The 25,693-nt window shown below is 43.4% G+C and overlaps 1 protein-coding gene across 2 annotated transcripts in view; it reads right to left on the bottom strand.

Moving 5' to 3' along the window:
* The window catches only part of SPTBN2 (spectrin beta, non-erythrocytic 2), a 189,061-nt gene that overhangs the window by 51,747 nt on the left and 111,621 nt on the right, over window positions 1–25,693 (bottom strand). The window lies entirely within an intron of this gene.

Below are 25,693 nucleotides of genomic sequence, written 5' to 3'. Positions count from 1 at the left end.
CTATAATGTGTAATAGGTCAGACATGCGGATCCGAGGCTGTCGCTATAAATGAGGTTTGTACATTTACAAGTGACACTTTTGTTACAGAAATGTCTGTGAATGAGAATCTGATCTTTACTTCTTAAAAGGGGTTTTCCCCTTTCAACTTTTTTCAGCCGGTAGGCTTGTGGATGTCAAGGATTAACAAGTACTGCAATACTCGCTCTCTCCTGCTGCAGCCACCAATGACTGTTTACAGGCTGCAGCGGTCACATCAGGACCACAGCGCACATGACCGCTGCAGTCAATCACTAGACTCAGTGGCTCATGTCATCTACCTCTGCACAGACATCGAGCCCAATGATTGGCTGCAGCGGTCATGTGCGCTGTAGTCCTGAAGTCACCGCTGCAGCCTGTAAACAGTCACAGGGAGCAGCAGTGGAGTCCGTTCTTGAGCAGCGGAGGGAAGAGTATTGTTGTACTTGTTTATAACATCTATGCACCTACAAGATGAAGAGAGTTGAGAGTGTAAAAACCATTTTAAATGAGGTTCGTATGCAAAATAAAAGTGTGAACACGTCCTAGCCTTGCAATTGCAATGCAGGGGGTTAATTAAAGGGGTTGTCTGGTCCAAATCGATAAGTCTGAAGTCAGTTTGTGACTGCAGACTTATGAATCCCCCCAGCGCAGGCACTGTGCACTGCGGGAATTTGCCGGTTTCTGAGCCGGGACCGGCAGGTACATATAGTACAGACCAAAAGTTTGGACACACCTTCTCATTTAAAGATTTTTCTGTATTTTCATGACTATGAAAATTGTACATTCACACTGAAATGCCCAATTTTTCGGACTGACTGACCTTCATTTCTTAAAGTAATGATGGCCACTCGTTTTTCTTTACTTAGAATTTGTATTATGGCAAGAAAAAAGCAGCTAACAGTCTATTCAGTAGGACTATCAGCTGTGTATCCACCTGACTTCTGCACATCACAACTGATGGCCCCAACCCCATTTATAAGGCAAGAAATCCCACTTATTAAACCTGACAGGGCACACCTGTGAAGTGAAAACTATTTCCGGTGACTACCTCTTGAAGCTCATCAATAGAATGCCAAGAGTGTGCAAAGCAGTCATCAAAGCAAAAGGTGGCTATTTTGAAGAACCTAGAATATAAGACATATTTTCAGTTGTTTTACACTTTTTTGTTAAGTATATAATTCCACATGTGGTAATTCATAGTTTTGATGCCTTCAGTGTGAATGTACAATTTTCAAAGTCCTGAAACTACAGAAAAATCTTTAAATGAGAAGGTGTGTCCAAACTTTTGGTCTGTGCTGTATGCGTTATACATATTCCTGGCCAATGAGCGTGACCTCGCTTCCATACATTTGTATGGAGAGAGGCCACGTCCCTATTCACGCAAATGTATGGAGCGAGGCCATGCCCACTAGACGGCTCTGAAACCGGTCAATCCCCTGGGAGGATTCAGAACTTATAGATTTCGACCGGACAACCCCTTTAATTACAAAGTTTTAGACCATGTTTCCACAAAAAAAAATTTTTTGTGCAGAAAATTTGTTGTTTTAAACTGATGTGATTTCAAGAAAACTCCTTCACTAAACTTTTTTTTTTTTTGGGGGGGGGGGGTTATCTCTAACCTTCGATGGGGAGTCAAAGAAAAAAAAATAGCATTTTTAAGTGCAGAATCAAATTTTTTCTGTACTAGAAAAAAAAAAAAGTTAAAATAAAAAAAATTAAAAAGCAATAAAAATGCAATTATTATTAGTATTTATTATTATAGCACCATTTATTCCATGGCGCTTTACATGTGAATAATCAGAAAAGATTGCTACTGCGTATGCCATTTTACATATTTGGTGCAGGAGTGTGGCCGTCAATCACAGTTGACATTTGCGCCAAGGGTGCAGGCGATACCGTCCCAAATCTTTCTTCTGGTTACAGAACTTAAAATATACAGATAATGGACCATAGGGGCAGACGTTGGCTTAGACTGTCACAATCGATCACCACCATGACCAGGTCAGAAGCAGCACCCAGCACATAACTCTGTGTATCCCATCCTCTACTTCATTAATAGCGAATGGTATTAGTCGTGCCATCACATTATCTAATTGTGCACATGTTCAGAAAATGTTCTGCATGGTGGAGAGGTGAATATAATCAGCCCGGAAGGGTTTGTACAAAGTATAGGAATGTGCTGCATGTACAAAACCTCAGAAGAACATGTTACACATACCAAAAGGAAAAAGTAAGATAACGGTGTCATGAAATATTAATACATATATGAAATATTTCACATTGTAAAGCTGGAGACAGACGTGAGAAAACTATCCTGCAGACTTCTCGCGCCCTGGGGAAACATAAAAAAAATTAGACCTCTGCTTCATGGGTGACCATTGGGCAGAAACCATGGACGCAAGATTGGTGAATCTCATTTTCATGGCCAATTTTATAAACAGTTGATAGAAATGGGATGAAATGTTGTCATTGCCTTTACAATCCAGAACATGGTTCCGTACAATCATGTGAATGGGCAGGTCACAGGTAGGACTTCTCCAGATCCATCCAGGGAACGCAATGATTACAGCCCGACTGCCAAGACTAGGTTATGTGTATTGCATTAACTCTTTTGGTCCAGCCGGTATTATCCCGGACCTGAAACTTATGGAACAGGTAACACCAACTATGGTCTACCACCATGGCACATCTCAGGGAACAAATAAGAAAACTCCACATTGTAGAAATCAGAAATGTATCTCAACCTTTCCTTTCTGAGAACGTCCGGAGACATTTCTAGCTGCACCTTATCATACGGATTTAGACATTGCTCTATCGCTATGACATGTATAGTTGTTTGCCGTTTATACAATTATCTATAAGATATAGATAAAATATACAAGCAAAGGTTTTAGTATTATACTATAAATATTGTAGTATTATACTATGGCCAGCATGGTAGCTCAGTGGTTAGCACCGATGCTGGGTTCAATAATCCCATCTGCAAGGAGTTTGTATGTTCTCCCCATGTTTGTGTGGGTTTCCTCTGGGTTCTCCGGTTTCCTCCCACACTCCAAAGAATTTATACTATGAGCCCCAATAGGGACTGTGATGATGATGTCTGTTAAACTGCGGAATATGAAGTATAACAAATTAATAAATAGTAAGGAAATTAGCCATGAAATAAGCCTTCGAGACAGGATGATCACACCACCCTGGTACGTTAGGTATAGGACAAAAACTCAGATATCCAGATAGATTAGTGGAATAAATCTATAATATTATAGATTCATAATTTTTGTGGTAGGTTTCATTCTGCACACAGGAGTGGATACACTATAGAGAAGCATCCTTTACACACCCCCTTTTGGATTTACTCCTGACATTGGCTCAAAAACTGCATGCAAGTTAAAACCTTAGGGTTCCTTCACGCAGCTATTTTTCCTTCTTCCCTCCATGTGATTTCCAGAGGCACACATATTTATATACATATATTGTGAGGCAGTGAGGGTCGGTATGTATCCCCCAGAATGTGCATAGAAACATATTGAACCCGCTGGAGTGCATTGCAATCACAGGCACAGCTGTGGTTGCAGTGCAGAACAAAAGCAAGTTTGGACTTGGTCAAGCTATTTGACCAAGGCAGATTTAGTAACACCCGGCATGGGCTTTTATTCTTGGAGTGGACTACAGGAAGGCAGTGGGGCGGTCCACTCCCTCCAGCCCGGGTCTTGCATGTGGTTCATGTCCACAGTTTTCGTTTAAAAACCTGCAGCAAAGGTTTGGGTGGGTCAGTGGTTTATTTGCAAGTCTGCAGAGCAGGAGGCTCTGTGCACGGCAAACTTGTGTGAAGGCATAACACAGGCCTGTGAAGGCAGAGCAACTGATGCACCTCAGAGCAAGATGGCACGGCCATCGCCCACGGCAACCAGTTTATATGGACTGTTCGGAGCACCCGGCTGCGATCCGGAGGACACCATTTGCACTTAAGTTGTAAGTTCTGTAAATAAAGACATTCAAGTTGAACTTTCCTTGGGTCACTGCCTCATTACCGCACAGTGTGAACACCGCCGTACTACAATATGGTGGAGAATGCGGGCAGTGTGAACTGAGGCAGAGCCCAAAAGCTGCATGTCCGTGGTCAAGCCTGCAAAGCTACAGATCGGGCCGGCTGTCAACATGGAGGCGCTACTAAAGCAGTTGGTACTCACCAGGCAGCAACAGAAGCAGCTGCAACAACAGCACAATCAGCAGCAGCTATTGTATCAACAATAGCAGAAAACTAATGAACCGATTTTGCAACAGATTGCTGCTCTGCGAGAGAGTCCCCCGGCACCAACCCTGATTCGTTCTGAGGCCCGGGACAAAGTCAGGTCAGCACTGAGGAAGATGAGTCCTGAGGACGACATGGAAGCTTTCCTCACCATGTTTGAACGCACAGCGGAGTGAGAGAGTTTGCCAACTGCTCAGTCGGCTGAGGTTGTGGCCCCGTTCCTGATGGGAGATGCCCAGAAGGCATACTTTGACCTTACCTGGGAGGATTCCTTGAACTATGGGAAGCTGAAGGGTGAGATCCTTGCCCGAATGGGGGGGTTAACACTTATATGTGGGCACAACGTGTGTACCAGTGGTCCTTTGCAGAGTCCCCACCCGCTAGGTCTCAGGCATATGACTTGTTACAGTTGGTCAAAAAATGGCTCCAGCCTGATACCTTGAGCCCAGCCCAAATGGTAGAGAGGGTGGTGGACTGGTTGGTGCTAACTCTGCCAGCAGCCATACAGCGTTGGGTGGGGCAAGGGGACCCGGGTAACCTAGACCAGGTGGGTAGCCTGATCGAGTGGTATGCAGCCACCCAGGACTTTGTACGGGATTCTGCCCCACTGCGGGTAACCCGCCAGCCCCTGCAAGCCCAGGAGCCTAGAAGGGGGTCACGTCCCTCTGCTGGGGACAGTTGGAACCAAGCCCACACAGAGGGGGTACAACGGAGTGAGGGTGGCAGGAGACCAGTTTCCCCATAAATCGGTCTCGAGGTCTGGCAGTGCCACCGCTATTAGGTGCTGCGAAGCCAAGGACCAGGACATATGGCTGCCAACTGCCCCCTGACTGCGAGTTTACACGCCGGGTGTCTATGTATGCTCGGACCGTCTACACCACGGATCCTGTCGGTCCAACGGGTGAACCCCATCTGTGCCAGGTGCACGTCAATGGACATCGAGCTGAGGCTCTCTTGGACTCGGGGAGTCTAGTGACCCTTGTCCATGGGTCATTGATCTCTGGGTTAGAACCCACTGGGGGTAAAGTCGGGGTCGTGTGCATACATGACAAACTCCGCGAGCATCCAACGGTGGAGGTTACCTTTTCCACTCCGTGTGGAGAGCTTAAACATGTGGTCAGAGTGGTAAAGACTTTTCCTTACGGGACTGTGCTGAGAAGACATTTGCCACTGTTTTGGTCCTTGTGGGAGAGTAATATTAACCCTCCCAGAATAAAGATGTGTCCGGGTGTGAAACCCGAAGATCCCGAGTAAGGCATACCTGCCATAGGGGGTCGCCAACCTAGGGACAGAGTGTGAACCTGATAGGTTTCCCCTAGAGGTATTGGCAGGAGAGGTTGAGGAGACCCCATCGATCCCAGAGCTGGAAGAGTCCCGGGGAGCATTTGGGACAGCTCAGCTACAGGATCCTACCCTGACCCGGGCACGGGAAAGGGTAATAGAGGTAAATGGAGTGGCTCAGCAACCGGTTGCAGAGACAGTTTTTCCGCGCATGGCAGTCAACGAAGATTTACTCTATAAGGTTGACAAAATCCAGGACAAGGTTGTGCATCAGCTAGTAGTGCCTCAGTCACACGATCGGGCGGTTCTCGAGATGGCCCACACACACTTGCTGGGGAGGCCATCTAGGGGTTAAAAAGACGCAAGAGCGCATCGTGCAGTGTTTTATGGCCTGGGATTTAAACTGAGGTACAGAGGTTTTGTGAATTGTGCCCGGAATGTCAGCTGACCACACCCACCGCAAGCTTCCGTAGCCCACTGGTACCTCAGAGGTTATAGAGGTACCTTTTTGAATGGATTGCGACGGATTTGGTGGGGCTCATTGTAAAGTCCGCTCGTGGCCACCAACACATACTGGTGGTCGTCGATTATGCCACCCGTTACCCAGAGGCCATTCCGCTAAGTCACACCTCGGCTAAACTTATTGCACAAGAGCTGTTTGCCATGTTCTGTCGCCTTGGGCTGCCTAAGGAGATCCTTACAGATCAGGGGGACTCCTTTTATGTCCAAGGTGACAAAGGAACTGTGCAAGCTGCTGAAAATATAACAGTTGCGCACCTCGGTGTACTATCCACAGACCGACGGTTTAGTTAAACGGTTCAATAAAACCCTCAATAAAAAGATTATTATTATTACCGCACAGTGTGAACACCGCCGCACTACAATAATATTAATATATACATATTATATACATATACACACTAATACAATTTTTAGTTATGTAAAGTAATAAAATTAATTATTTTTTTTTATTTCAAATAAAATATTAGTTAAAATTGTATTACTTTACATAACTATAATAAATGTTTATTTTTTTTAATAAAAATTATATTTATTTTACTCACTTATATAGCGCCATTAATTCCACAGCGCTTTGATAATGTCTGTACTGTCCCCATTGGGGCTCACAATCTACAGCTCTGGCAAAAATTAAGAGACCACTGCAAAATTTTCATTTTTCATTTTCTCTTCATAGGTATATTTTTGAGTAAAATGTACATTGTTGTTTTAGTCTATAAACTACTGACAACGTGTCTCCGAAATTCAAAGCTAAAAATTTTGTATTTATTTGCAGTAAATGATAAAGCGTCAAAATACTAAAAAAGAAACAGTGCTTTCAGACCTCAAATTACTCATGTTTTAACTCAGGAAGAGTTCAGAAATCAATATTTGGTGGAATAACCATGATTTTTAATCACAGCTTTCATGAGTCTTGGCTGCTTTCCACCAGTCTTTCCATGCTTTCCAATAGAAAACTGTTCAGCGGTCTCTTAATTTTTGCCAGAGCTGTAGGTTCCCTATCAGTCTTTGGAGTGTGGGAGGAAACCGGAGAACCTGGAGGAAACCCACGCAAACATTGGGAGAAGGAGAACATTCACTTGCAGATGTTGTCCTTGGTGGGATTTGGACTCAGGATCCCAGCGCTGCAAAGCAACAGTGCTAACCACTGAGCCACATGTAAAGTAATACAAGTTTAACTAATATTTTATTTTAAAAAATAAAAAATAATATACATACAGATTCTCAGTTAACCCATTCTGCAGCAAGCAATAGACAGTGCAACAGAGAGGCAATAGAAGGCAAAAATTGCATTTTTTTTTCTATAAATCCTAATTGCAAAGATTATTTTATTGATTACATGCATTAAAAAAAAAAAAAAAAAGTCCTGAAAAGTGGACAACCCCTTTTAGTGACAGGGTTTCTACCATGGTGCATAGTAGGTCTGATATTGTGACTGTACAGTCCTCCTCCTGTACTCGCCGATTACTTTATAGACAAGTACAGCGCCACCTGCTCAACAACAAAGTATCCGTGAACATTGTTTTCCTATGTTTGCACGAATGCTATAATCAGAAAACCTCCAGCACGGAGGCGGTGTAATCACAAGCATCCATAAGCTCTGGTGTGAGGCATGCAGAGATCTGCACAGGCAGGTTACATGAATTCCCATGTTCAGGCATTGGACTTGAGAAATTACATTGGTCTTATTTTAACTGGGACGGCATAGCCATCAATTTAACACATTTTTCCTCAAGTGCGTGTCAGGGCAGAAACCTATTTTCCCTATAGCAAAAGGCGCAGGATACGTCCAGAAAGCAGCAGCTACGCCGAAATCTACAATTCTAATCACTGTAGTAGTACCATTGATAAGACGACAGGAGTATTACCCCATGTCACCTCCGAAAACAAGAGCACAAAAGCGCAGCAGCTCCGCAGCCAAACAGGACACACAAAGCTGGAAGAAGATAAGAACTGACTAGTCGCAGAACTTTTATTGATTTATTTTATACACTGTGACCCCTAGATTGTTAAAACCTTGCTCAAAAGCACATTTAGCTTACACCAGCAACGTAGGAAGTAAAGCTGTAATTATGGTAATAACTGCAGAATGAAACCACAATAAAAAAATATATATTTATTTTTTTATTTTTTTTTATTACATTAAACTGTGGAATTGAAAAAGTAAATTAGGATATAGCTTAATTTTTAAGTCTCTGCTTGTTGTCAGTGAATAAGCTATGCTACTGCCTAGGAAGCCATGCTTTTTTTTTTCCCTTTCTCCCTCTTCTTTTTCTCCAAGTAACTGCAGTCACGGCTTTAGCTTTATAATAAATAGGTCTAAAACCATAAGTAAAAAAAGTGCACCAAAATAGTAAAAGTGACCCATTCTTTTGAAACACCAGAATCTAAATCCCACCCTCCCCCCACCCCAAAAAAGAAAAACTCATTGTCCCCAATGTGTGTGAAAATGCCAGAAATCCCTTTTTTTTTTTGCACAATTTCAAGTTGTGCAAACAATGTGCATCTTTTCAAATTTTATTTTTTTTTATTTTTTTTTCCACCAGAAATCTGGAAAAAAAGCTTTGATGAATCGCCTCCATTGAGTATTTGGCATGGATTTTCAGCACATAAAACAGTACCAGCAAAGCGGATGAGTTTTAACTTAAATTTCATTCACATAGTGCATTTTTTCGGGTGCGGAATTTACAAGGATTTTTTTTTTGTTTTTTTACTTAAAATAGAATGTCAGCAGGTTTTTTCAACCTAATCTGAGAGCAGCATGATGTAGAGACAGACATTGAATCCTGTGATGTGTCCCTTACTGGGCTGCTTTCTGTAGTTTTGATAAAAATCTGTATTTTAATCAGCAGCAGATTATCATTAGAGGACTAGTAAACCTGCGGCCAGGTAGTCCAACCTCACCCCCACCACTGATTGACTGCTTTCTGCCTATGCACAGTGTACACACCGAAAGCTGCCAATCAGTGGTGTGTTCTACAGGCTCAGCCAGTGACATTGCTGGAATCAAGGTCTCTGCCCATGCAGCTCTCAGATAGGGTAAGAAAAATCTGGTGACAGATTCCCTTTAATACCGAATGTATTTGGGGCTAAAATAACTTTTGCAATGAGGCTTCATTTAAAAGTTTGCACCATTTGGTTTTTACAAGCTCATTGTTTCCCTGCACAGTCGACTTTGACCTTCTCTGGTCATAAATCAGGTGAGAAGAAGAGCTCAGAAAAGACAAATAAGAGTTAGAATCTTTCCTATGGACTGTCAGAACGAGGCTTCATAGACTTGCATTGTAAAAGCGACTTCCCAGATCAGTGTAATCTGGGAAGATGGAATTTCAGCCACAAGTTAAAAGAGGACCGTAGCAGCGCTGGAAACTGGGGAAGACGGCAATCGGTAAGTATTTAATTGCACTCACATAGTATTGTCAGCACGCAATGGCTAGCTGACACCAGTCCTATGCCAATTCCAAGTTTAGGTCAGTAGAACCGTGGGAGATCCGGGTATTATATCTGCATTACAGCTGTGTGGAAATGGATCCTAATATGGTTGATTTACTTACCTAGAAGGAGGCACAAAAGCTGGTCTAACAGGCACCTATTCACATTACATCACCGACAGACTCGGCCAAAAAAAGCAGGATCTGCTGAGATGAATGTATTCTTACCATTTTACTAACAAACAGGACTTTGTGAGCGCAGTATGGATGCCAGCAGCAGAAAATGCGCTGGAACAACTCCTGACCGTAGCATGCAGCACAGCATCCCAATAGCAAGCGATACATGGATTCCGCTGTATGATATCATAGGCAGAGTTACATTACAGACTAAACAGATGTTAAAGATAAAAAATTGCAAATTGATGCAATATGAATCGATTACCTTTATGATTGATGCGGTGGATACTGTGGTTGCCAAGCTAAACTCTGTCTTTAGGGAAGAATAAGGGCAATGCCTCTAAGAAAACTGTGATGAGTCTTTCTTTGCCAATCTGATACATTTCACCTGCTTGTAGACGTTCATCTTGGATTGTGCTCTTATTAAAAGCTTAGTGGCATTTTAAAGATTACAACTGAAAATGCACCATTGTTTGCTTTCCACTATCTGCACAGATCCGTGTGTACGCACTGGTTGAATGCCAGGCAGGGCGTATGGTAATACAGACCCTGCCAAAGTCACAAACCCTACAGAACGGTGAAATATAGGATTCACGTGTGGAATAATGTAGAAAGGTCGGACAGATGTCTAGAAGCCATAAGCTTGTGATTGGCTGATGTACAAAGTGGTTGTGCCGGAGCTGCCGCCATGATTTGTGGTTGTGCTGCAGCTGCCACCATGATTTCTGGTTGTGCCGCCATCACATAGCACTTATGCAACAGGGAGAAGTTGTTATTCCTTTGCCATGCTGGAATAAGTGATAAAAGGAGACTTGGGACTTCACTTTTAGGCAACATCTGACTAAATCAGGGAACTCTTGAGTGACAGGTAAGAGCTCTGTGCAAACTTTTTTTCCATGACCGGGGAATATCTGAGCAAACGTCTAATATTTGGAGCTTCCACAGCAAAGGTGCACAACTTGCCTCTTGGGGTCCGCATTCAATTCACTATGCCATTCTTTGCTGGCACCCACCCTCCCCAGAAAGAGAGGATTGTGCATGAATGTGGTTCTCCCCATTATCGGAACGATATCACTTGCCACTTTTCTGTAATTCTTACGCACCACAATGGAGAGATCGGAACTTTTGCACGGCCACCTTGACTATTTTTCTCAAGGGTGCCAAATGAGAGGGGGGCTCCTATTCTCTTGATAAATAAGTTCAAAAATTAGACCCCCCAAAAAATTAATAAGTGCCAAGACAGTATATTATCCCCTAGAAGCAAGAAGAAAACCTTACACCTGATGTAAATCCAAGAAAAAAAAAAAGCAATCCTCGTTATGGAGTCACAATATGTGCCATCCTATGGCTCCATATTATAGCGAGGCCATTTTTAGAGTAACAGGTGCAGTATGTGGGGAGGTCCTGCCTTGCAGCCATACAGTACAATCAATAAAACAAGGGCTTTTCTGTATTTCGCCCCGACACCCTTATTTATGAGACGCCGTCCAGGTTTACTGTCAACAAAGCAAGAGGTTACGGACAGATGTCTTTTATAGCAACCTCCTAAGGCAACCAAACATAAAAGTACACCGTTTATAGCTCATGTACCGTGATAATAATCTCCATACGCAGCACAAAAAGCCGCTATCGACTGTACATCTACATTATATAGCCCTAATAAATACAGTCCTTCAGGAGCGCGCGTCACGGGAACCCTCCATAAAGGGAAGGCCATAGAAAGGACGCCCATCTCATGGGTACAACCACATATGGATATGCTGGGAAATGTCACATCACCATCAAACCTTGTACTTTGAAATTAGAACAAGGAAAAGAGAGAGAATAACGTGCCATCTTCATTCATTCATTAGTCCAATGTGGCAAAAAAAAAAAAAAAGTTTTAAATAAATGTACTGTAAGGCAACGTTCACACCCTGCAGACTGAAATGAGGATGTTGATATGGATTTCACCCTATGCATTGCTAACCGTCAACCTGTATTAAAGCATGTCTCCTTTACAATGATATTGATTGGTTGGTCATGAACATTGAATTGCAGGGGGGTTCTTACACCCGTCCTCCTAAGCAATCAGCTCTATGCATATGAACAGGAGCTGACCTGCGGTACTGCGGCGCTGTGATGTTCCTCTCAGTACAGTTTACATTCGGCCACTGCAAGAGCTGGTTACAGCTGATTCGTGGGGGTGTCAGGGGTCGGACCGCCACCGTTCTAATATTGATGATCTAGCCAATGGAGTAAACTACCTGGATTGTCTCAGCTGTTCAGTGTTGGCCACTCCCCTCTGCTATATATATTTGCCTGTGGCACTTAGGGATTGCCAGTGTTCGTTCATACTGCCTGGTTCTGGAGTTGTAGTTCATGGATGGAGTTGGCGTTTGGAGATTTATCAGGAGATTGTTGCTTGGTGATTTGTCTGTGTGCACATCCTCATCCTCTTCTATTTGGTTTTTCCTTCCTTTACCTTCCCTGTGTCTCACTCTGTTTAGTGTGTATTTTGTATGATTGTAGTTTTCATTTATCCCTGTCCATCTTCCCTTGTTTGTCTGGTTAGTGTGTTCCTATACACTTCAGCTTCCTACTACCCTGGGTGGGGGAAGGAACAGATAAGGGTTGATATAGGAGCATAGCTAGGCACCCGACCCCGGTGTCTTCACCATCAGAAGTAATCCGGGGGACAGGGATAGACTAGGGTGTCTTTAGTTCTAGGGACCTGGTTAGCACCCACAGTACCAAGGCATTGCGTGACAATCAGGCTATGTCAGTGTATATCCATGTGCAACACATTTTTTTTTTGTTCTAAATGTGAATTAAAAAAAAATAATATATATATATATATATATATATATATATATATATATATATATATATATATATATATGTCCATTCAATAAAAGACTGAAACACCAACCACAATGGTGAACTCTATAACGTATTGATACAATCATAAAATCACTTTTGCATCAGATCATTATATTTCGTGTTTGTTGACCAAGTCAGTGCCAAGCTGAGGAGGTTTTAACCTTCCCTGCAGAATAGCCGTTACTTGTAACTACAATGGAAGGATTAAGAATAACTACAGACCAGGCTTCGGTATTACCCAGTAACAGATGAAGTGGAACCATTAATAGTATATAAAAATAATCCTTAATTAAAACTTTTTTTTTTTTTTTTTTTTAAACCAATTGAAATTTCAAAAAGGTGCTGAAATTTAGAATTATATTAATATATTATACTACCACACTCGCATGACTAGCAGGTACCAGGCATTGCTCAGCGTTGACAGCTGAAATCTGAAGGCCACAAGTATAGTTAGTGACATTTACAAAGAAGGGTCTGGGTACAGTACTGGCAAATCCAAAGGCAATTTGTCAAAATCTAATTTTCTACTGCAAACTGTGAATAAATGTGCACCTCTTCGTGTTGGGCCCTACAGACTGGTGCCGGTTTCTGTTGAGGTTGCAGATTTTTTTTCCCTTTTTAATGCAAAAATAGTGTAGTCTGCAGCAATCCACCAAAAATACAGCAAACTTATTCTCCAAATTTCCTAAATCTATGTATCCCTCGGATTAATTATCTTCCCTAGGTTTTAAAACTACTTCAGGAGCCATTTAATTTGCTCTTTGATTAACGTATCACAACTGAAGAATTTGGGATCTCAACAGTGATCTCCAATAAACTAGAACTCAAGCCTGTCACAATATACAATTGTTAAGGTACGTTACCACGGGAGTCTAATTGCAAGAAAATTTTATGGATTTAATTTAGGAAATGTGGATAATTTGCCATACATTCCACCATCTGATGTCACATCCACAGGATAAGCAGATTTGCTGCAGATTCCAAATCTGTAGGGCAGGCCAATTTACGTGTCAGTTTCACCCTTAATACGCTGTAGATCTTCTGCAGGAAGTTTAGCAGCAGAAAAGACCCTAAGAATGTATAAAACCCTTGATCCTCAGTGCCTGGTTTCCATTAAAACTCCAAATAATCACATAACATAGGCACTTAGTTCAATAGCACTGCTTACCCCTAGATGTGATCACATTTGATGGAATCATACAGGCAAATTTTTGTGCCAAAACCAGAATTGGATTCAGCAGGAAGTACAAGCCCTTTGTCACAACTCTGTTGTCGGTTATCCTGGGGTCAGGGGCTCCTTTCCTGTCCTAGCCCTAGCTAGCCCTGTTCTCCAGATTACTTCTAATAGTGAAGACGCCAGGGTCATGTACCTTGCTGAGCTCCTGAATCCGCCCCCAGTCTGTTCCTTTCCCAAAACCAAGGAAGAGGGGTGTTGTAGTGTATGGAAATACACTTACCAGACTATTTTTTTTTTTTACCTAAAAAGATGTATTCACATATGAAGGTAATTACTACCACAGCACAAGGTGGTGCCACCTGTCCTAGCGGTTTCCAAAAGCCAATGGGGAGCGATGGCAAGGACGAGTGTCTGCCGCCACATACATTTTGCATGCACAATGGTGTCCATCAGTAATAGGACATCTGCTAGTGAATGCATACCGTACCAGGAAAGATATCCGCCATCCATAGGATAGTGGATACCTTACTGATTTCTGGGGGTCCGATCGCTCTGCTGGTTTATCTTCAACAGTCCTACAGACAATGAATGAAACAGAGCCCCGCTCGGGATCGGTGGGGGTCCCAGAGGTCAGACCTCCTGTGAGCAGCGAGTTATCCCTTATCCTATGGATGGAGGATAAAGTAGAAGCTTGGTACAAGACACAAGTGTGAACTCTCATAAGTACATTATACTCAAATGTGCGCAAAGTCAAAAGACGAAGATCAGGAAGTCACTTTTGCAGTTTTGAAGCTCTGAAAAGCTACAGGCAAACATTAATTTCCACTGCACAGTAAAGGGGCATAGGATGCACTGAGGCTTTAAGGGATACATGTTAGCAAAATATAAATTTGCAGTGTAATGAATTGCAACATTTACATTCAGGATCTTTAATATGTTCCGGCGTGAAGTGATCTACAACATAAAGAGAAAACCGCAGCACAACATGTATACATAAGAGCCAGGCACAAGTGTGCGCGCTCTGGTAACTACATAATTACAGGCAATTACTCGGATCCAGGACCCTGTGGCAGTGAACAAATAATCTCTCCTGTTCATACCTGGTGATAGTAAAGATGACACAGGGTGTGGCAAAAAGGGAGGGCCGGGAGACGGAATAATAAAAAGTCACCTTTTATCCTTTGCCAGCATGGCTAGTCACGATTCCCTGGAGACAGCACAAATGTTCAAGACTAAACACATAGAAAACAGAAAGCCAAGAGGGAATTCAATGCAACTTATGCAGATATATGATGGCATAACTGCTGTGTGTACAGGATTATGCCATGTAACCAGATAAACATCCATATAAACCTGACACACATGGCTATAGAAAATAGTCACAGAGCAGTGGCGGAGACTCGGTGCTGGACCCTGGGAGGAAGCAGGTATTGTGGTTTTTTTCTTTTTTAACAAACTGCAGTTAGGGGAATGAGTTTTCAAAAATCAGATTTAAATAAGTTTCCCAAAATTAGAGAATACATGCACAGTTTTTTGTTGTGTTTTTTTTTTTTTAAAACTGCGCTTTACTCACCCTGCCAGGGTCCACTGTTGAGTCTCCAGCACTGTTCCCAGTCTCTGTTACTGTCTGCAGCACGGACCTCACCTAGATCAGTGAGTGTAGCAGCTTTGCCCAAGTCGATGTCAAGAGCCGCTAAGCTCACCGATTGGCTGCAGTGCTGGCAACATGATGTCAGCGCTGAAGAAAATAGACACAGAGCATTACTGCACCTTGGGAGGGTGAGTAATGCAGAATTTGTTTAAAAAAAAAAAAAAAAGTGCAGTTGGGGAACATGTTATCCAAAATTAGAAAACCCTGATTAATGGGAGTTCTCTAGTCTAATGATACTAATAACCTCTTTCTATGATGGGTCATAAATATTAGGTCGGCCAGACTCCAACAACCAGCAGCCCCCCACCGATCAGCTGTTATTAGCTCTGGTGGCAGTCAGATGTAAACCTAGCTGCACAGCTCCATTCAATGTGTAGCAGCCACTGCCAAGAACTGCACATAAGCTCCTATTCAAGAAAGCAGGTGCCGTTCCACAGAACCCAGCAGCGGCTGCTACATGTTTAATAGAGCAGAATAGCAGCTGTTGTGCTGTACCTGGCAGCGGCAGCAACACATTGAATGGAGCTGTGTAGTGCAGCTCTGTACACTATTTACAATAAAAAAAACACATTAAACGGAGCAGAATAAAGGCTCCTCTGCAATACCTGGCAGTGGCTGCTACACATTGAATGGAACAGAATAGGAGCTGTTCTGCAATACCCAGCAGGGGCTGCTACGCATTTAATGGAGCTGTGCAGCTCTGTACACTGTTTACATAAAGCCGCCACTAGAGCTAACAGAAGATCAATGGAGGTGCCAAGTGTTGAACCCCCACCAATCTGATATCGAAGACCTATCCTAAGGCTTGATCAATGTATGTCGTTCATCCATAGATGTTTCTGTGAAAGAATCAAAACACAACCTTGATAATTGGTCTGAAAAAAGCAAAGAGAATAGGAAACGAAATCCTCGTCAGCACTAAAATCTAATGCGTAAAAAGTTACAGGGACAGTCTGTACACCTCACATAGCTGTGGCGGAATGCTCTTCAATATACAGCTATTCCTCCAGACCCCATCATGAACACATGCCCGGTATCATCTGTTGGGGGAAAGAGTTGAGGAGTTTGTCTAATCTTGCCGTCATGTGTATGGAGGTCCATGGTTGCCACCCAGCATCTCCAGCAGGACAGATAGGAGTTGTGATCTCCAAATGTAAATGTTCTGCAATATGTTAGATAACACGCAGGAAGGTCACGCTTTCCATTAGATGTATAGGGGCAGAGGAGATGACAGAGCAGCAGAACTGCTTTGTACCAGTACATGGAGCTAAATGCTTTCTGCTTCATTGATTTTTACCACCGTGCATGTGAGGGTTTCCAGGCGCACTTCAAAGGCCTGGATTACACACAGTGACCATTATGTAGCAATTTTATCTGTGGTGCCAGGATTCATATAATTACCAGAGACTAAGTAACGTTCCTCTGCAATAGTCACAATACATACAGAACGTAAAGTGCAGCATATAGAAGTCATCCGCATACATAGCCACGTGTAACAGGATGCTCCTGGGCCCTAATGCAAAATCTATAACAGTTCCCATCTATTCTACGCCATTTATGACTCTGGCAGCGGCCGTACACATTTAATGGAGCAGAATAGGAGCTGTTCTGCAGTACCCGGTAGCAGATGCTACACATTTAATGGAGCAGAATAGGAGCTGTTTCTGCAAATCCGGCAGCAGCTGCTACGCATTTAATATAGCAGAATAGGAGCTGTTTCTGCAATACCCAGAAACAGCTGCTACACATTTAATGGAGCAGAATAGGAGTAGTTCAGCAGTACCCGGCAGTGACTGCTACGCACTTAATGGAGCAGAATAGAAGCTGTTCTGCAATACCTGGCAGTGGCTGCTAAGTATTTAATGGAGCAGAGTAGGGGCTGTTCTGCAATACCCGGCAGCGGATGCTTTGCATTTAAGGGAGCAGAATAGGAGCTGTTCTGCAGTACCCGGCAGTGACTGCTACGCATTTAACGGAGCAGAATAGAAGCTGTTCTGCAAACCCAGCAGCGGATGCTTTGCATTTAATGGAGCAGAGTAGGAGCCGTTCTGCATTACCTGGCAGCGGCAGCAAAAAATTGAATGGAGCTGTGCAGTGTAGTTCTGTACACCATTTACATAAAGTCGCCACTGTGTGGCCGGACCGTTGATCATATGTGACGGCTACCTCCATTGTCGAATTTTACTGCATGGCCAGGTATGAGGCCTGCACAACATGAATGGCATACATAAGTCATTACATTGCACAAATATTAAGTCTCTAGTCTGCACCTCTAATCATCCGATCCTGCAGATATCAGTGGGTCCTAGTGATTTCAGCCCAATGTGTATTAAAGAGTAACCAACATTTAAATTTTTCATTCATAAATCAATATTTTTATATGAAAATCTGGTTCTCTCTCCTCATAGGCTGATCTTTCACTCTCAATTAATAGGTAAAATCTGCATTCATTTAAAACAGATTTTCCCATTAATGAGATAGGAGAAGGCAGTTGGTGCCTTTAAAATTCTACGGAGGGAGGATGAGCTAGAGGGCCAACACAGACAGTCCGCTGAAAGTTCTACTGAAGTGGCAGGGTTACAGATCTTCATGCATATAAAAAGCGCAGCATATAAGCTGTGTGTGAACTCAGACATATGATTTGTCATAGAATCCATGAACAGTGATGACTGCATACACGCACAGGCTTCAGTGTTTGTGTCCAGAAAAAAATAGACATTTTATGTGCTTCCCTAACATAAAATACAAACTGGGCCACCAACAGATGTAGGACATAAAAAAAAATAATCTTGTGGATCAGGATGGACAAGGAGTTACTGCCGATGTATTTTTTTTCAAACTACAGTGTCACCTACACACTTAACTGCAGATTACATGGGTTCGACTATAAGGCTATGTTCCCACGGTGAGTTTTTGATGTTGCAGATTTTCTGTGCCATTTCTGCACCCATTAAGTAAAATGGGTTACTTGTGTGGCACCCCAGGGGTCTGGTTTCCACAGTAACAGCAATGTTATGTCTGAGAGCAGGTGGGAGGTCTCTTGGTCAGGGATCCTGTGCATGCCACACCTCCTGCCCAGTCCTGGGAGGGGAAGAACTTCCCCTATATAAACCTAGGGCTGAGGCAGGGTTAGTGAGTAGAGAAGAAGTAGAGACAGAGAAGAGAAGCAGATATAGGAAAAGAACATCAGGAGCTCTGTGGGAGCAGTGCTATAAGGAGTCAGGGGCTGGCAGCTGCAGAGCTCGCCCTGACTGAGAAGCTATCACCGGACCCGGAGTCCGAGGCTGTGGGGACTAATCTTTACCCAGCAGCAGAAACCGCCCGGCAGGGGATTTCAGGTCCTCTGGCCAAGAAACCCGAAGGCACGGTCACACGCGTGGGACCAGCACCGCCGTCGTGGAGCGGACGCCACTAGAAGGCCCCGAGTCACCGGCCATACGGGTGAGCACCACACGGTACACTCAGGGACGTGGGCTACTTATACCCGCCTCTAGCAAGGTAGCCAGAAGAGTACAGTCAGTTTGGGAGGCCTACAACTCCGCCTGGCCAGGGGAGATCCCATCTGCTCAAGGACTGACCAGGCCCCGATCGCTAGCCAGTACTCCGGGAGGGTCTATTTTTATCACCAGTAAAGACCCTGAATTACACCGCATCGTCTCTGAGTGATTCCTGCTACCCCATCATCCACGTGGGCTGCCCTGAGGCCATACCCCTCCCGTTGGGGGTGATACTATCACGCTGCACAATCCTACCACCGGCCTCAGCGGTCTGCCCTGCAGCGGCAGCTCCTTCGCTGCATTCAACGGGTGGCGTAGTCGTCCAACATCTACCGCTAATACAGCGCCACTTAGTCTGACTCCCTGGGCAAGGACCGGGTCACCGCCACGAGACTACAACCCTCAACAGATCCGGCTCCGGGTAAGCTCCCGCGTGCGCAACGCTGCGCGACACAGGCCCAGGGGTGCGTCACTTGCATTTTTTTTTTTTCAAAAATATGCAGCGTTAAAAAAAAAAAAAAAAAAAAAAAACCCTCACCAAAAACTCATCGTGCGAACACAGCCTTAAAAGGGTTGCAACAGTCAAAAAGGCTGTGGATTCTTTAGCGCATACAAGGACCAAACTTAATGAAGTTTTAATATAAAAAGTACAGCACTCACAAGAAAGTAAAAGACACAAAATAAGGCAACATACAATTAGTCAAGACTGTTCTAAAATAAAAAGGAAAAATAGCAGAAATTACTTCCTCTGTTCTTTGAGGGTAGGAGAACGAAGGGACAGGCTGTGTGCCCACGTAGCATTTTTCAAGCGTATATGCTGCGGAATTTCCGCAGCGTAAACGCTTGAAAAACGCATGTATATCCGCACCCCATGGTCCCCAATGGGATTCCGCAAGTTCTATGCACATGTTGCGGATTTTTCCGCAGCGTTTATGCCGCGTTCAAAAATCCGCAGCATGTCATTTAATTTTGCGTTTCCGCAAGCGGAATTGCCTTAGTCCAATGCATAAAAAACGCAAGGCAATTCCGCATGTGGAAAACGCGTGATAAACGCGCGAAAAATGCGCGATAAACGCGTGCGGAATTCCGCATGCGTTTTTCCAGGAGAGGACTTGCATTTATGCAGCAGAAATTTTCTGCTTCATAAATGCAAAGTGGGCACATAGCCTTAGACCTGACCAACCTCCAGCATGTGATCTCCTCTCAATTGTCCAAATCATAATTTTTTAAATTCCCAGTCCTGGGTTCAAGTTTCCAGGAACAACTGCCATTTTTTGGGGGGGAATTTCAGGTCTGTAACTTTACTGAGTTAAAGGTGCAAACATAATGAATATTCAATAGTTAATTTTGTTTTACACCCACCCCTCTCCACCGCTATAGGGTATGAGGAATGTCCAGTTTGGTTAACATATGTCCAACTTTTTGCAGCTTGTAGCAACCAGTCCTAGGTGTCAAGAATGACACTTGCTCTGCCCCAAGAGATAACACTCTAGCCTGCTAGAAAAGTTACAAGTTTGTATGGTCCTCAGAACAATATTAACCATATGGATATCAGACTATTATCCTAAATTTACATTTGCCCCTACAAGCAGCATGCTGATCATCAATCACACTTTTTCATACAGAGAAAAAAAATATATTATAAACACACACACACGTCACTGCAATCACATTCTTTGCAAGGGAAAAAAGAAATTATTTTTTAACTGGTTACTGGATCATTAATGGACAAGTTTCATGGTAAAATTGTATATATACACTTAAGAACTGTTGGACATGTGCTTGTTTGTTTGCGGTTCCTGCAGACTTATTTATTATGCTTTGCTTATATAACACCATCATATTCCACCGCGCTTTACAGACATCACTGTCCCCATTGGGGCTCACAATCTATTGGAGTGTGGGAAGAAGCCGGAGAACCCGGAGGAAACCCACGCAAACACAGGGAGAATATACAAACTTCTAGCAGATGATGTCCTTGGTGGGATTTTAACCTCTGCATTGCAAAGCAACAGAAGTAACCACTGAGCCACCATGTAGACCTACTCATACACATGCACGCTCGATAGGGAGAAGGCAACAATAGTACACTACCAGACACCTCTAGAAGGGGCTCATCATGCCCGATACCTCCATGGACATCTAGCTTTGCGGAGGAGAATCAGGTCACCTCTGTACCCACCAAACTGTTGGGTGGTCTTGCCAAAATCAGGATGTTTAGATGATATTCCTACTAATGGCCATAACTAATCCTGCTTTATTCAGAAAATAACAGCAGCTATAACGCCTATATATTCAGCCCTATAACGCCCTCTTTTATATATTAACCAGCCTTGCGTATTAGGTATAGCGATCCCTTCACAATGAAGACGACACCAGGTGCCCGGGTTCGGTTTATACCAAGTCATTGTCTTCTTATTTACATTCCAAACAATGGCGGCGCACATGTCCGTAAAATCAGCAAGTACAAAGTGCCAGCTATTGTCCTACATCATATAAACCAGCGGGAGTAACACAAACACAAACCTGGTAGTATCAGGCTACATTAAGTGAGTGAACAAACAAAAAAACTCATTATGTGGGTTCAGAGTGTTACACCCCTACTCTACACAGATGTAATCAGAGAGAACATTAATGGGGGTTCACTACCTATGAAAAAGTCTTAAAACGAGAGAATTTAGTAATATATTCCTATCCTGTCCGGTACTCGATCAGCCAGTCACCGCTCCAATCCCCGCTGCCTGCTCGACACCGGACAGAGTTTTCGGCATGAAAATGGAGAAGTAAATAAATTGGTAAACCAGCCCTTTCTCCTATGTAAGAAATGCCAAAGATTGTAGCAGCCTCAAAAAAACAAACAAAAACAAAAAACAAGCCTAACAAAAGTATTAAAAAATAAAATAAAGCAAAGAAAAAACAACAACGTTGTGTTTAGCCAGACATTTAGTCATGTATGAAGTAGCAAAAACTCTTATAGCAACACTCCGCCTCTCAATGTGAATGTGAGCATTAATTCCCCATGATTAGTACAGTCACAATACCTGGTGCCCTCTGTTCTGCAGCTTTTGTCTTCCTCTATCAGTTCACCAGACCATCCTCCTCTTCTCCATTGCCACAGAGGCATGGGGAACGCTTTGGAAATTCTGAACCATGCCTTCATAGCCTTTTCATGGACAAATCACCATAGTCATCATCGCTGGTCTATCCCAACACCAATGGAAAGGTAGAGGTACCATGGTTCAGATGTTCCACAGCGCTATTGGTCATTTTGGAGAAGAGGAACACAGACCACTTAACTGACATAGGGGGCAGCAATAGTCATATTTAAGCTTTGGGCTGGAGGGTTGGTTGGCAGGGGTTTCTAAACTTCTTCAGCAGATTTGCAATGCTCCTCTGCCTCCTGGGGGGGTGCACACTTGCTTGATTGACAGTTCGGACCAGTAGTACAGTCACGGCACTGGCCCAAACTGTGCGCTTTCCAATGCTGCAAATAGAGGCAGCTTTGCCTCTGCAAAAAATAGGGGGGCACAGTGGACTAAAGCGACCTGAACAGCTACAGAGCAGAGCTTTTAAGCTCTAACAATGAGCTTGTAAGCGCTGCGCTCCTTGCTAAGAGACTGGCCACCACTGATAAGTTACCAGCCATCTCTCCAGTCTGTAGAATTCTTCCATCCTTGAGGACGAACAGGATTTTTATTAAGTACTTAGTTGCACATTTGCCTACTTTTACAAACTCTTTGGAATTGTAACCATTGATGAGAATAACCATTTAAGATTGGAAATATTAATGCAGTTTTTAAGTGGAATTTTTGAGCCAAAACTAGATTTGGATGTAAAAGAAAAAGAAATCAAACTTCAACTTTTTGTTGGATCCACTTCTAACTTTGACCCAGGAATCTGCATGTGTATTTCTAGCCAAAATGTATCAATTGACCAAACAGTCAGATGTCTCCATTGTTCCAGGAGCAGCAGGTATTCTTGTCACTGGTCCAAGTCCATGCAGTAGGTAACCGTGCCGAGAGCCTCCCAAGCCCCAGGCAACCTTAAGAGGATTCAGGCTATATGTCTACCACAGCAGAAAGTAACACAGACAGGGAAACCTGACAATAAATAAGATACAACTCGGAGGTCGAGGTGGAGCGCAGTCATCATTTTCCCACTGTTCTCTGAGATGAATGAGTGTAAAATCCCTGTATCAAAGGATAATTATATACTGCAGATGAATAGCGCTCAGGAACAAAGTCACAAAGAGTCCAAAAAGAACTGACGTAATATGGCTGAATGGCAGAAATGTATCAAAGGGCTTCACGAGGCAACAAGGAGCCTCCTACAAGAAGGCAGCCATAACACATATTATTAATACATCGATGACCTGCACAAGGGAGGATAACAGATGAGAATCACAGAAATTGTGTGCCTTTCTGAATACACTGACACTAATGTCACTTTATATGTGGTCCCACACTGAAGGCAAAATATCACTTAGTGTAATGGTATACAGGGGCAAAGCTAATGAGTCATGGACGTATAGACCATGTGTGATCTTCCAGGCAGAACGGTAATGTAAATGACATCAGTGTTCTTACCTGACTATGTAAACATGAAGATGGGCTTGGAGGAGCATGCATGTTTACTTTAGTAGAGAAGCTCATCTCGCAACATGCCCAATCCTTCCTCCCCTTTCCCTAAACACTTTAGATTGGCAGCGTTACTCGAGATCCAGTAGACATCTAGCAGCAGGACCTAAACTTTTCCCTAGAACATCTAAATGAGGCATACTAGAAAATCTGGTGAAAACCATAAAGCTGGCCATACACGAGATGTAAATCATCAGAACTCACTGATTTTGGCACAAGTAGACAACTAATGTGCATGGACATCAGGGGTGGACATATCATTAGTGCAACCTGTGCTGATGCACAGGGACCCGAGAAGCCAGGGGGCGACTACCACCTCCAAAGTAGGTGGAATTGTGCATTATGAGGAGCTATTGGACTGCAAAAGGCCCATATATTGTTCTTGCACGGGGCTCTCTTCTATGTCCGCCATTGATGGTGAGCCTAGACTTCTTGCAGATGACTGGGGTGAGATAAGGGTCTGCACTTGGATCTCAAGAGTTTGGCCAACAGCCATCTAATGTGTGTGACCCTTCTCTTATCTCCTGGAAGATAGAAAGATCACAATAGGGGCCACGCTCAGAATGGAGATATGTCTCCGATTTCATATGTATGATCAGTGTCCATCTGCTCAAGTACAGCATGGACTTTACCATAACAACAGGAGAATAAGAAGTGGAATTTTAACGGTCATATACATTCGAAGAAATTTGGCCGCAGAAATGGGCACTGATCTAATGTGCATAGGGGCAACTCAACAGTTCAGAAACAGCAGTCATTTATGGAAAGAAGGATTGGGCATGTTAGATTTCTGATGGATCACAACTTCTTTTTTGTGTTGGAATCAAAGTCAACAGTCCCGTGGATACAAAAAGAAAATCTCATCTATCATGGGCAGCATGGTGGTTAGCACTGCAGCCTTGTAGCGCTGGGGTCCTGGGTTCAAATCCCACCAAGGACAACATCTGCAAGGAGTTTGTATGTTTTCCCCATGTTTGCGTGGGTTTCCTCCCACACTCCAAAGACATACTTATAGGGAATGTAGATTGTGAGCCCCAATGGGGACAGTAATAATGTCTGTAAAGCGCTGCGGAATATGATATAGGTTAGTAAAATAAATTAAATATCTATGTACTATCTGCATTTTACCATTTAATGAGTAGAATAATTTTTTTCTTCTTCATACGAGAAAAACGGATGCAGAAAGGATTAGAAAAACTGACACATGGACCAAAAATGGATCCAGCACATGTATGTATTAGCGACATAGTCCACGGTAAGCCTATACATGGGGATATATGGTGGTCTTCAGTCTGAGGTATACATGATGGGAGCAGTCTTACATTTATATACAATATGAAAGTTCTGGGGATCATCAGGGATGGGTGCGGGAGGTCCTTGGTCATACAAGGAGGCATCATTAAACCACCACTGATATTGAAATGCAATCAATCTTTAAGATGTCCATCAGTAGTTAACTCAGTGGGCAAAGAGCCCACTAACAGGAGGTCAGGGAGTGCTGGAGGCGGGTACTGAGAGAGAGTCCTGAAGTGTCACTGCCCGGTGACCGCAGCATTTTAAGGTCACCTCACCGCATCCCCATGATGGGTGCAGTTGGCTTCAGAATGGAATGTGCTGAATATCTGTAATCACAGATCTGGGTGTTGAGGACGATTGCTTTACACACCCATATCCATAAAACAACAGCTACGGACGTGCTGCACATCTGCTCTGACATTTCCATTTTTTCAACTCCAGTGTAGATGACTCTACAGGTCTATCAGGTTTCCATCATTTTCCTTGGGAAGAAAAAAACTTCCAAAAAGCTAAAAAAAAAAAAAAGCAGCATGGATTCAGTTTAAAAAAACTCACCTACTAAAAAAATAAAAATTCTGTGTGAACCTACCCCATTAAGGATCATTGTAAACATTGGTTTTCCGGAGCGCTCTGCTTCCCATCCAGGGGGAGGAGAGGCGTGCTCCTAATTGATTGACAGATCGGACCAGCAGCATTAGTTGCACCCCTGGCCCAAACTATGCACTATACGATGCTGCAAGCAGAGGCAGCATAAACAAAAAGTGCAGAAGCACCAATGCTGGTCGGATCCAGCCAGCTTCAGAGCAGAGCTTACAAGCTGTATTGCAAAGAGATTGTAAGCGCTGCGCTCTTTGCCTAGGAAACGAGCAGTAAACTGCAGAATTAAAATCTGGC

This window comes from Phyllobates terribilis, unplaced genomic scaffold (genome assembly GCF_046119375.1).
Source record: "Phyllobates terribilis strain yellow unplaced genomic scaffold, ASM4611937v1 Scaffold_13__5_contigs__length_258822181, whole genome shotgun sequence".
NCBI lineage: Eukaryota > Metazoa > Chordata > Amphibia > Anura > Dendrobatidae > Phyllobates > Phyllobates terribilis.
This window is presented reverse-complemented; position numbering and strand designations above follow the sequence as displayed.